General features: G+C 52.6%; 1 long non-coding RNA gene across 1 annotated transcript; it reads right to left on the bottom strand.

The window, feature by feature from the left end:
- Positions 1-396: 396 nt before the first annotated feature.
- Positions 397-4,339, bottom strand: LOC142363512 (uncharacterized). Its single transcript, XR_012765776.1, has 3 exons — positions 4,226-4,339; positions 3,552-3,699; positions 397-2,589 (listed from the first exon to the last, which is right to left on the bottom strand). It is a non-coding gene; the product is annotated as an uncharacterized LOC142363512 (long non-coding RNA).
- Between the last annotated feature and the right edge of the window lie 6,612 nt (positions 4,340-10,951).

Here is a 10,951-nt window from a genome sequence, read left to right as displayed (position 1 = left end):
GTGTCTTGTGGGCTGCAGGCGAAGGGCAGCCGCTCGCTCCCCCCCTCCCCGGAGGACAACCAATTCCTCTTACGGGGAAGAAGACCCCAAAGGCAGTGCTGGCAAAGTGCAGCCACTTACGGAGAGCAACCGAAAGAAAGCAGGAGCAATAACCAAGGTCCCCAACTCTCCCTTGAAGCACACAACCGAGCGTGACACGCGCTGGCTTGGAAAGCGGCACTTCTGGCAGAATCTGTTCTTAACAAGGAGACTGTTTGTTTAGATCCTCTACTGCCTTAGCTCTAATGCAAAAGCAGACACAGGATTTCCCCGCCCCCCTTAAAATAAAGTAATTAAACTTTTAGAATAAAGAATTCATGAATTAAAATATCTTCAGCTCATGATGGTCATTCTCTTTATTGCTCAGCGTCAAACACGCAACAGCCAGCAACTCATCCTGTACCTCAAGATCCCCTTTTTCTTGCGGTAGTGATGGCACTCGATACATCTCTAGGAGAAGAGCAGATGAAAAAAAGCTCAACTAAATTCACAGCCAAAGAGCGAATCCTCTCTTCTGCTAAGTTTTCCTCCAGCAGAACCTATCTGCTCTGCAATAGAGTTTAGCCTTGTGCCAATGCAAGGAGAGAGATGCAGAATTATGAAGCCATGAATCCCATTAGCATCAAAATGCAGCTGCGGAGACAATGGGATTTTGCGGAGATAAGATATTTTTTGAAAGAGTACTGGAAGGAGGAAAAATTTCTTTCACAAAGCATGCATTTTTCATAGACCTGGAATCCACAGCACATTATAAAACTGAATTTGTTGCTGTTGTTTTTACTTTACAGCATTAATCACTACAGGCTTGCTTAGGTGGGCAGGAAAAAATCCATTTTCCGTTGTATTAACTTCATATAATTTAAGAAGGCTTTCAAGACCCACATAAACGCAAGGAAACCCGGCTGAGTCCAGCTGGCCCTGCGCTAGCCCGGGCGTGCGGCTGCCCGGGGACGCGGCCAGCCGGCCCTGCCTTCTGCAGACCGACCCGCGCGGCCGTGCCGGGAGGCACAAAGCAGCTCCTGCTCCCCGGGCTCTGATTTAACGCCCTGCAGAAACCAGCATTGCCAGAACCCTGTTTCCAGTACGGCAGCTCTGTTCAAACCACCGTCCTTGCACAAGCGGTAGCGTTCCCAGGCGAAGCAGAGGCACAGATGACAGCGGGGACAGGCGTCCTTTGAGGCACGTCCCGGCTGCAGAGCACAGGACACGCTTCCGAGGACAATGACAGCCCGTTATAAATCCTGCTGGCAGCGAGCGTAACGGGCCAGCCACCGCTTACGGACAGGAGCTGCCTCCTCAGAGGTCTTTGGTTCTGTGCAGCTTCTGCTGGACGTGAGGTCTTGAAAACCAAGGTGTTGAGCAAGGCCACTGCACGGTGAGAGGCTGGGGGGACGGGGAGCAGAGGCTCGCCCTGTACCGCAGGGTGTTACCTGGGCAGGGGTCAGCAGACGTCTCCATGTGCAGTCCTGGGACCCTGAGTGCTGGGGTTTTTCCGCCTCTGACGTGCGCCGAATACAGAAAGATCTCGACACCCTCGGCTTGCCCAGTCTCCCCATTAAGGCTGGGCTAGAACCAGGATGGGGGACAAAGCAAAGTACCAGAAAGGGTCAGTGCAGATATTTAACAAGTTTCTTTGTCTTTACAGAAGATTATGTGCATTTACAAGACAGGAATATCGCTCCAGTGCCAGCACGCTGCCCTTTCTCCATTCTCAGCAGAATCACCTCGTTGCCGTGTGAAGGACCAGCTGGATTTGGTGCATGCATCCGGCGATAAACGAACCCAAGTCAGGCGTACGCAGAACCACGCACCAGGGCTTTGGAATTTTACTGTTCAGCCCCCCAGGCAACCACATCTTCACACACCACGGACACACTTTGCTTGAGGACACAAACCGAGCCGACCAGGAACCAAAGAGGGGGTTGCGAACGTGCAGATCCCGAGCACCCAGCCCACCTTTGAAGAATTGAACACATGTAGAGCAGGCAACTGCTCCAGCAAAGCACACACACTCGAACTGCTCCCAAAGGGAAACAATAAAAAGCAACCAAAAGACCCCAAAACCCCACTTAGCTCAGATAATTTGGGTTTTGACTAATGAGAAATCAGGGAAGAAAACATCCCTGTGGACTCACAGCTGATCTCCAGCACAAAAGCTCCCAAGGGGTTTTGCAGCAGGTCCAGCTGAAGACCAAGAGATGACCCCGTACGGCAGTGGGACGGGCGCACAGCTGAAGTCCCACCCCACGCCAGCCCGCAAGAAGGCGACCCCTGCTCGAGAGGCTTCGCACACAGGTGCCCCACCAGCAGGAGCCAGCGTGGGAGCCGGGCTGGCATCACCCGGCGTCGTGCCGGCTCTGTCCCCGCTCCTGCCACGCCGCAGGCTGCTCGCACGCAGCCTCGGGCCGGAGCCGTCAGGAAAACCACCGGGAAAGGTCGGTCCCGCAGAGGACACTCCGCTGGCGCCCACCTGTAGAGGAATCCCGGTGGAGTAACCATGCACCTCTGGTGGCTTGAGCACGACCTTCCCTCTCTCAAACGCAATTACAGCTGCACAGAAACAGAAAAGGATTTATGGACAAACACCCGTAGAATCAATATATCGGGTCAGATGGAAGATCATGATTTTGAGCTGCTGCTGAACTATATTAAACCACCTAAATTAACTTAATTAGGTGTCAAAACAAGTCGGCTGTATATTTAAGAGGTGTTTGTTTTTAAAAACAACTCAGTCTAGTTCAAAAAAGCAGGCTCAGCTCCCAATCAACATCGCTCCTCCAATAAACTTTTAAAAGCTGCGTAAACCTTCAGACACAGCCCATCTCCCCAAAACTTCTCTTATTTATATATAAATTTATATTCAGATGACAGGGATGTCAATATTCAGCAATTTACAGACAAAAGACCAATCAGAAATATCAGTCAAAAAGTGATTGCAGAGAAAATAGGGAGACAGTTTGGGACGAAAGCTAAGCTTTGGGTGCCTGCACGTCCTACAGACCCTCAGGACAGCCGCAGCTGGCTCTTCGCAGATCTGGATGGAAGCAGCCACATCAAACACTGAACTTTTCTTTATATATACACATATATATTGCATATGTACACATGCATGTGTGTGTATATATATATGTGTATAAAATCCATATATCTGTATAGATACAGAACTTTGTCCCTCCCCATCCTTCTTACTCTTTTCCATGAGCTTTTCACTTTCCACATGTTCAGGGCAGCGTTTAGAGCACCTGAGAACGTTATTCCACTCCAGGCTCTGAGATTTAAGCTTAAGTCATGGAAAACAACCAGGCCTGGATTGGTTTTGCTGTTAGAGGTGTCAGAATCTCGCCCGTGCCGTCACACATTCTTTCAGAGATGTTGCTACTCATCAGCACTGCAGGACTGAGCAGAGACCTCCTCCTCCTCCTCCAGACGAGGCACAGAAGGGTAACGCGGCTGCTCGGGAGGGTTTAAGGTGCCACAAACCACGGCTCGCTCTGCTCCCCGCAGGGACTCACCTGCGGCAGCTCACCCTCGGGGAGATAAACCGAGGCTCTGCCCCACTCCAGCAGCGCGGGCTTGCGAAGGGGTCTCACGGAGGATGTGCTCCACATCTACACCTGGAGGACCCGAGCGAGAAGGATTCCTTTTCTCTTCCTCACGGCTCTAGGGAAGAAAATCAGAGATGAGCTGTACCTGGTTCTTTAACTCCAACAGGATGCTGATTCTTCATGTGGCTTCCAGCTTGGATCAATGTTGCTGCAGAAAAAATGAAGCTATTATGAAACAAAGCAATTATCAGCCAAAAGCAGCTGAGAGAAATGAGAGAGCCGATAATCAGGAGATGGTTTGAGCCCAATTTCATGCTTTGAAGTGCTGCCTCCAGGCTGCTGCCGCAGGAGAGGGCAGCCTTCGCAAGCCGTGGAGCCCCTCTCCTGCGAGCAGACCCCAGCAGCCTCCACTCCACAGCGTCTCCGGGCCGGGGATGCCCACGGCCGGGAGGCTGGTTCGGAAGCTCGGTGCCGACAGCCTGCCGCGGCGGGGTCTGGACCCGGGGACCCGCCGTCGGCCCGGGCTGGGCTCTGACAGCGAGCCTTCCTCCTGCGTCCCCGCGCAGCGGCACCCACCCAGCAGCTGGACCCCCAGGCCACGTCTGCAGGGCCACGCAGTGCGGTGGGAGCTCTGCACTTACCCAAAGAAAGAGCATTTCCCCCACTCCCGGGGCAGAGCCAAAGCGCCTGAGCCAAACGCACGGCTGTCAGGTACTCTGCAAGGCAAAACGGTTCACAGCCCGTGACAGGCTGGGGAGAAGCAAACCGCAGGGCAGCAGCGCGGCGAGCTGGCACCACGAGTCCCTGCCTGGGCACAGAGGCAGAGGTGAACCTGCCAAGAGGAACCGAAAAATAAAAATACGCTCAGGGGGTGACGCTGCGATACACAGAGACATGGAGGAAACCTTTCTCTGCGAGCTGAACAAATAGCTGTTCTGCTGGAAATAAACCAAAAAAAAAGTGGGAGATGGAAAATAAGAGCTGCCGACAGGGCTTAGCACGGGGCTCTGGCTCACACAGACTTTTCTGCCTGTGAAAAATCAGCAGCACTCACCGCAGGCTGATTTCGACATCTATCAGACCTGCATGGCACGCACAGTCCCCAACAGCGACCGTGCCGTTCTCCCGTACCGGCCCCGGACGCCTCTGCACTGTTTGCCAGCTCCGGGCAACCCGCCCAGCCGGTTCTCGGGGAGCCTGGCTTTCCCCACCCGCGCTGTCACACAGCCCACGGGCAGGCGCGTCCCTGCTGTCGCAGGACTCTGGAGGCCAGCACACCCACGCCGGGCACCCGCAGACCCAGCCGAGACGCGGCGAGGCTGCGGCGGCTGCTGCCCGGCGACACGGGCGTCCTGCGGCCGCATGGCCCCTCGGGGCTGGAGCCCCCCCAGGGCTGGAGACCCCCAGGGCTGGAGCCCCTCCAGGGGCTGGAGCCCCCCCAGGGCTGGAGACCCCCCAGGGCTGGAGCCCCTCCAGGGGCTGCCCGCCCACACGCTGCCGCTCGAGGGCTGCTCCGGGACCTGCAATTATTCTAAACGTGAAGGCTGGCTGCAAACATTCCTCATCAACCACCATGATGGGAGGTAGCAGGAATTGCAGCATTTTCCCATTGGTATTAATTGTGCTTTGGCCAGGCTGAAATTAATTTTTACATCCTAAAACTCTAAAATTTAAGTGTCTGCCCCTCAAAAGTGGCTGAACCCAGGTTTGTTTGCTCAAGAGCAACAGATCTTACAACGTCTTAGGAGATCAAAACTAGAGGCCAAAACAACCAGCACTCTGGGGACAAGGCAATTAAAAATAAACAGCGATAAATATTTACGTATTTGTTTTCTTTTTAAAATCTGTACCTAAGCACAAACCCGCTGTGAGGGCTGTCCGGGACCGCTCGGAGCCATGGGCTCTTCCTGCCCTTGCCCTCTGCCAGCCCTGTCAGTGTTTGCCGGGCACGAGCTCTGCCGACACCGGGCACTTCAGCTGCTCGCAGATCCTGCTCCCTGCTGCCCACAGCGACTGGCCACAGAGCGAGCGTTTCTCCGAATGAAGCCCTTGGTAGGAACCCGGCAGCCTCCCGCACTTTCGAGGAAGAATATACAGAATATAAACAAATCACAAGTTAACGATAAAACCAGTCATAGCAGGTAGCAAAACACTGGAAGGCAAATACCGAATCAGGTGAGATTATTCTGCCACAGAACCAAGGTCCCACTCCACAAAGGGCCAGCTGTTATTACAGGAGAGCATTCCACGGGGTTGTACCTACGCTGGGTGTACCTACGCTGGGTGTACCTACACATCTCCCAGGCAGCTTCCACCGTCTGGCACTGAGGCTGCTGATGACGGGATGACAAGCCTGAGACTTTTGATACACAAAATGCAAGGTACGTTCTTCAAATGACCCTCCACGAGCTCGGAAGCTCTGAAGGGACCAGGGCTGAAGTCCAAACATTCACAATCTGCTGAACAGAGAAAATAAAATTAATTCATGAAGATTCTCACTAAGGACAAGCTCAACAATTTATGGAGGTTCTTGTCAGTTTAACCTTTACATCTTCTCCACTATCTAAATTATTTCTGCAGGAATTGTCACTGTGACTTTAAGAAACTGCAAGAAAGTTATCTGCCAAGAAAAAAGAAAAAGGGGGACTTTCATCCCTTCAGGGATACAGACAGCAACAACAAACAACCGGTAGGGTTCAGCAGCAGACAGCAAGTGTTAGCCCAACACCTACGGCCCTCAGACACAGCACGGACCAGCTGAGCGCAGCCTTGTGTGGAGACTCGCCCGACGTAAAGTCAGGACCCCGCTGGGCCGTAGCTCTGCCCTCAGCAGGGGTAAGCAGCTTAGTTTAATTTCCTCCTGAACATCCTCTACTGCCCAGCCAAGAAGCTCCAGTCACCAGCATCCGCGGACGTGGTCTGGGCAACCACACTCAGCTTTACAGCGCTCTGCTCAGGGTTCACCCAGCAGCTTTGTACCCACCGATGAAGCACGGACGCAGCCGTCCTCAGAACCGGTGCTTAGGGGAGCTGGGGCCAGATTTTGGGCATATTTCTGCTGTAAAGTCACCTCGAAGGGAGGACACAGAGCGACAAGCTGCTGGAGAGAGTCCAGCGGAGGGCTGCGAGGATGAGGAGGGGACGGGAGCATCTCTCCTATGAGGAGAGGCTGAGGGAGCTGGGCTTGTTCAGCCTGGAGAAGAGAAGGCTGAGAGGGGACCTTATAAATGCCCATAAATATCTGCAGGGTGGGGGTCAGGAGGATGGGGCCAGACTCTTTCCAGGGGTGCCCAGCGACAGGACAAGGGGCAATGGGCACAAACTGAAGCAGAGGAAGCTCCAGCTGAACCCGAGGAAGAACTTCTTCCCTCTGAGGGTGCCGGAGCCCTGGCCCAGGCTGCCCAGGGAGGCTGTGGAGTCTCCTTCTCTGGAGATATTCCAGCCCTGCCTGGCCGCGGTGCTGTGCAGCCTGCTCTGGGTGACCCTGCTTGGGCAGGGGGTTGGGCTGGGGGACCCCCAGAGGGCCCTGCCAACCCCGACCATTCTGGGTTTCTGCCTCTGCTCTCCCTCCCCTGTGACCAGCGGGCAGGCTGCAGCGCAGGACCAACACTGCCAGCCTTTCGTACAGCTGCTGCTTCACCCCTCAGATCCTTCTGCCAGTTTTGCTCGTTTTGTTTTTGCTAGAAGTTCAGATTTAGCAGCAGCTCTCTGGTTCTTGAGAGAATCGACATCTGTCTTGACATTTTCACCTTCTGCCGGCTGGGCTGCCCGCAAATGTCAGCGGCGTGTCGCACGCCCACAGCTCCTACGCCTCAAACCGTACCCCCGGACCACCGCGGTCCCGCTTTTATCTGAAGCGCATTCTGCAGGTTTGAAGTCTGTGACAGCACTTTCTGAGGGACGTTATTTCTTGCAAGATTAAGCATAAGAGAATGTCTTTGAAAGACAGATTTCTGCAGCAGCTTTACTGAGCTATAAAGCAGCCAGAATTAGAAAGCTCTGCTGTTGACCAAGCTGAGGCAGTGAGGGAAGCAAGAACGCCGGGAGAGGGGGCTTCTTCGTTTCTAGGAGCATCTCGTGCTGGGGAGCAGGACTCGCAGGGAAGCAGCAGCACAGGAAGCACAGTCTGGATCAAGCCGGGTTTGCTCCAGCTCGTACCCAAATCACAGAGCCACGCTTGCTGGTGCCCTTGTGCGTGAGCAGTCTCTTCTCCTTCGGGCTCCGTCGTGGCAAGCGCAGAACGTGTAAAAGTGAAGCAGGAAACAGAAGTCCCTTGAGCACCTTGAGGCATCACGTGAGACCGGCTGTATGAGCCCACCCAGCACGTTCTCCTCACTTGTAGCGTGCAGAAAAACTTTGTTTCTTTTGCATACTGCTCATGGATTCCTCTTGATTCTCCGTAAATGTCTGACCACTGGAAATGAGCCATGTTTCATCATGAAAGCCTCTACTGATACTTTCTACTATCTATCTTTCATCATGCTACATTTAATGCCATTCATTGGCTCCAACAACAAGCACTAAGAACAAAACAGTGTCCATGACCAGAAGCACTTGGAAAAGTCGAATCCCTTGTTCCAAGACTCGCCTGGCAGGGTGGCTACAGCAGTTTCCACCAGCGTCAACTTCCAGTGGCTCCACTGAGGGTAGGACAGAGCAGCAGCTCAGCGCAGGACCAGCTTCACAACCAAACAATATTCATTAGAACGCCGAGATGATGAAATCCCCCCCCCAATTCCCTTAAAATCAACAGCTTTGGGAAACTCAAGGTGAAGAACACGACGTGTTTGCAAAGCATACGACAGTCCCACTCGGGTGCTAGCAGTGCTGCCTGGAAGCCGGGAGGGGTTCTGAGCACCAGCATGGGAATCAGAGCACTGAGTGAGTCACAATCAGAGGTTTCATCTAAATTTGTTCCACTGATGTGACAGAAGATTTGTTCCACATCAAGAGGTTTACGCTATGATGTGAGTAGATTCAGCCCATGTTTCAGTCTGCTAGAAATCAAGATATTTCTTAGAAACACAGTCCATTTAATTATATTTAGTTTTTGCTGCTGGAGTACTATTAATATGCATACTGTTGTTATTTGGATAACTCCTCCATCCAACTGGTTTCCAGTGGGCACTTCTCCAAAACCATAATACCTTTACAAATATTCACGTGGTCCCAGCTCAGGAAAGGCTGAAGACAGGCAGGACTGCAGAACGGTGATAAAACGTAACGTGACAACACCCACCTCCGTGTGTTAATTAGCACTGATGAGAAACAAATTTAACTTTTAAAAAAATTCCTGAAGTAAGCATAAGTGTAATGTGATGAGCTGGGCGACGTGTAATTAGAGTGCCTGCATGAACCAAACGAGGCATCCATCAGCAGAATGACCGGTCATGTCACAGGGCAGAGCGGGAGCGGTCCCCGAGCACGCCCAGGTCTCGGAGGTGCCAGAAACGGGAGGAGCTGGCGACAGACCCGCCTGCATCAGGAGATCAGCTCACGTTTCCAGCACGGAAAGCCTTGCACAGCTCCACCCGGCGCGACCAAAGGATGCCTTGGCAGCCCCGATGGACTGCGTGGCTCGGGCAAGCTGTCCACAGGAGGAGAGAGATCACCAAGATCCCATCACTTAGGCACCAGCTCCTCGCAACGTATAGATTCAGACGCACCCATTATACAAATTTACAAATGAGAACGAGGAACAAACTCCTTACTAAGCTCTTGATGGACACAGGACATGATAGCTGCCAGGCAAACGCAGCGGCACGATAACTGGATTAGGAGATCCATAAATACAGCTTGTTGGAATTGGAGGCTTTGTAACAATTTTAAAGCAGAGAGGAAACAATGCCTTAAGGACATCTGCAGTGCTGTGCTCGTAGTGAGAGCGCCGTTAAAGCCTCGCATTTGCCGAAATACTCTGTCACACAGAGCCTGTCTACATTGTTATCTCCCCACACATACACTGAGGTGGATTTCTCTCCTCTCATCCGTGCCCCTCTTGCACAGGGAAGGTGGTGCTTACGAAGAGGCTGCTCACCGTACGGTGACAGGCAGCAGCAACAGGACAGCGGTCCTTCAACGCGTTCCTGCCAGGAACAGCCTGCAGACAGAGTGACCCATCAAGGACAGCACAGTAAAATGGCATTAACGTGCAAGAAACATCACGAGGCCAAAAAGACAGGGAATCGGAAGGGAGAAAAATTCCTACTGCGTGAACGCTACTTAGTTATTTTTAAGGTTATACGAGAACCCTGACAGAACACAGGCTTTATATAGAAGCCTCTGCAGAAATTTCTGTCAAACTTACCACAGTTCTGCCCTGCTACTAGAACAGCACTGCCATTAACGCCGGCCAGCATCAGCTGGCTGATTAAGACACAAATCTCAATATTACTAATAAAACAGTGAGTGTCAGAAATAATAGCCGCTATAAGCATGTATGATTGCTGTTGTAGAATGGAGAAAAAAGAACCTTTATGGGGTCTTGCCAATAACATTCATCCCTGGGGAACCATCAGAACAGAGGATGCCTTTCTCTGAAGCAATCACTGACGGCCTCTGAGCAGAGACAGTACCCAGCTGCGCGTGGAAACGCCAGCACGTCGTGGGAAACACGGCGCAGATCCGCGGCGCAGGCGGTGCGGGACAGGTCTGCGTGTCTGCCGGAGAGAGTCCACACGAAGGAGGGGAACTCCAGGGTAAGCAGAGAGGGCACAACAGGGAAAGTTCTGGAAAATCAGAGAATATGAAAGAGGAGAGACTGGATAAGAAGGAAAGGCAAAGAAAAGAACAAAGGAGAGACGTTTGTAAAAGTATCCAAACTTTGAACCTCTGTAATGGTCACAGAGAAATTCCTGACTGAAACAGATGTAGAAAAACACCTCCGTCCCGACAGCGAAGCTCCATCGATTAGACCCATACCCAGGTACAAAGTGACTACGGAAGAGCAGGGGCCATTGCTGACCTTCACTTCACACAAAGCTAAGGCTACACACAGCGCTACGAAAATTCTTCACTCTGTTCCCAGATGGAAAACCAGAGAAACCCAGCACACAGCCAGTCCCTTCACTCCTCTTTGAGGAATAAGAGAATAAGAGAAAAATCTTTTGCAGTGGACTGGCAGTAGGCTTTTGGAGATTGTTAGAGACTGCAAGGAGACAGAAAGACAAAGATGCATGACAGCATGATCTCACGATCCAAGCACAAAAGGCAGCAGAGAAACAAGGTGTGGAAAGAGCAGCTCAGGAGAGGGAATCCCAGAATCCCAGCATGGCAGGGGTCGGCAGGGCCCTCTGTGGGTCACCCAGCCCAGCCCCCTGCCCAAGCAGGGTCACCCAGAGCAGGCTGCACAGCACCGTGGCCAGGCG

Source organism: Opisthocomus hoazin, chromosome 18 (genome assembly GCF_030867145.1).
Source record: "Opisthocomus hoazin isolate bOpiHoa1 chromosome 18, bOpiHoa1.hap1, whole genome shotgun sequence".
In the NCBI taxonomy this organism is placed as follows: Eukaryota; Metazoa; Chordata; class Aves; order Opisthocomiformes; family Opisthocomidae; genus Opisthocomus; species Opisthocomus hoazin.
The sequence above is the reverse complement of the archived record's forward strand: the minus strand, read 5'-3'. Positions and strand labels throughout refer to the sequence as shown.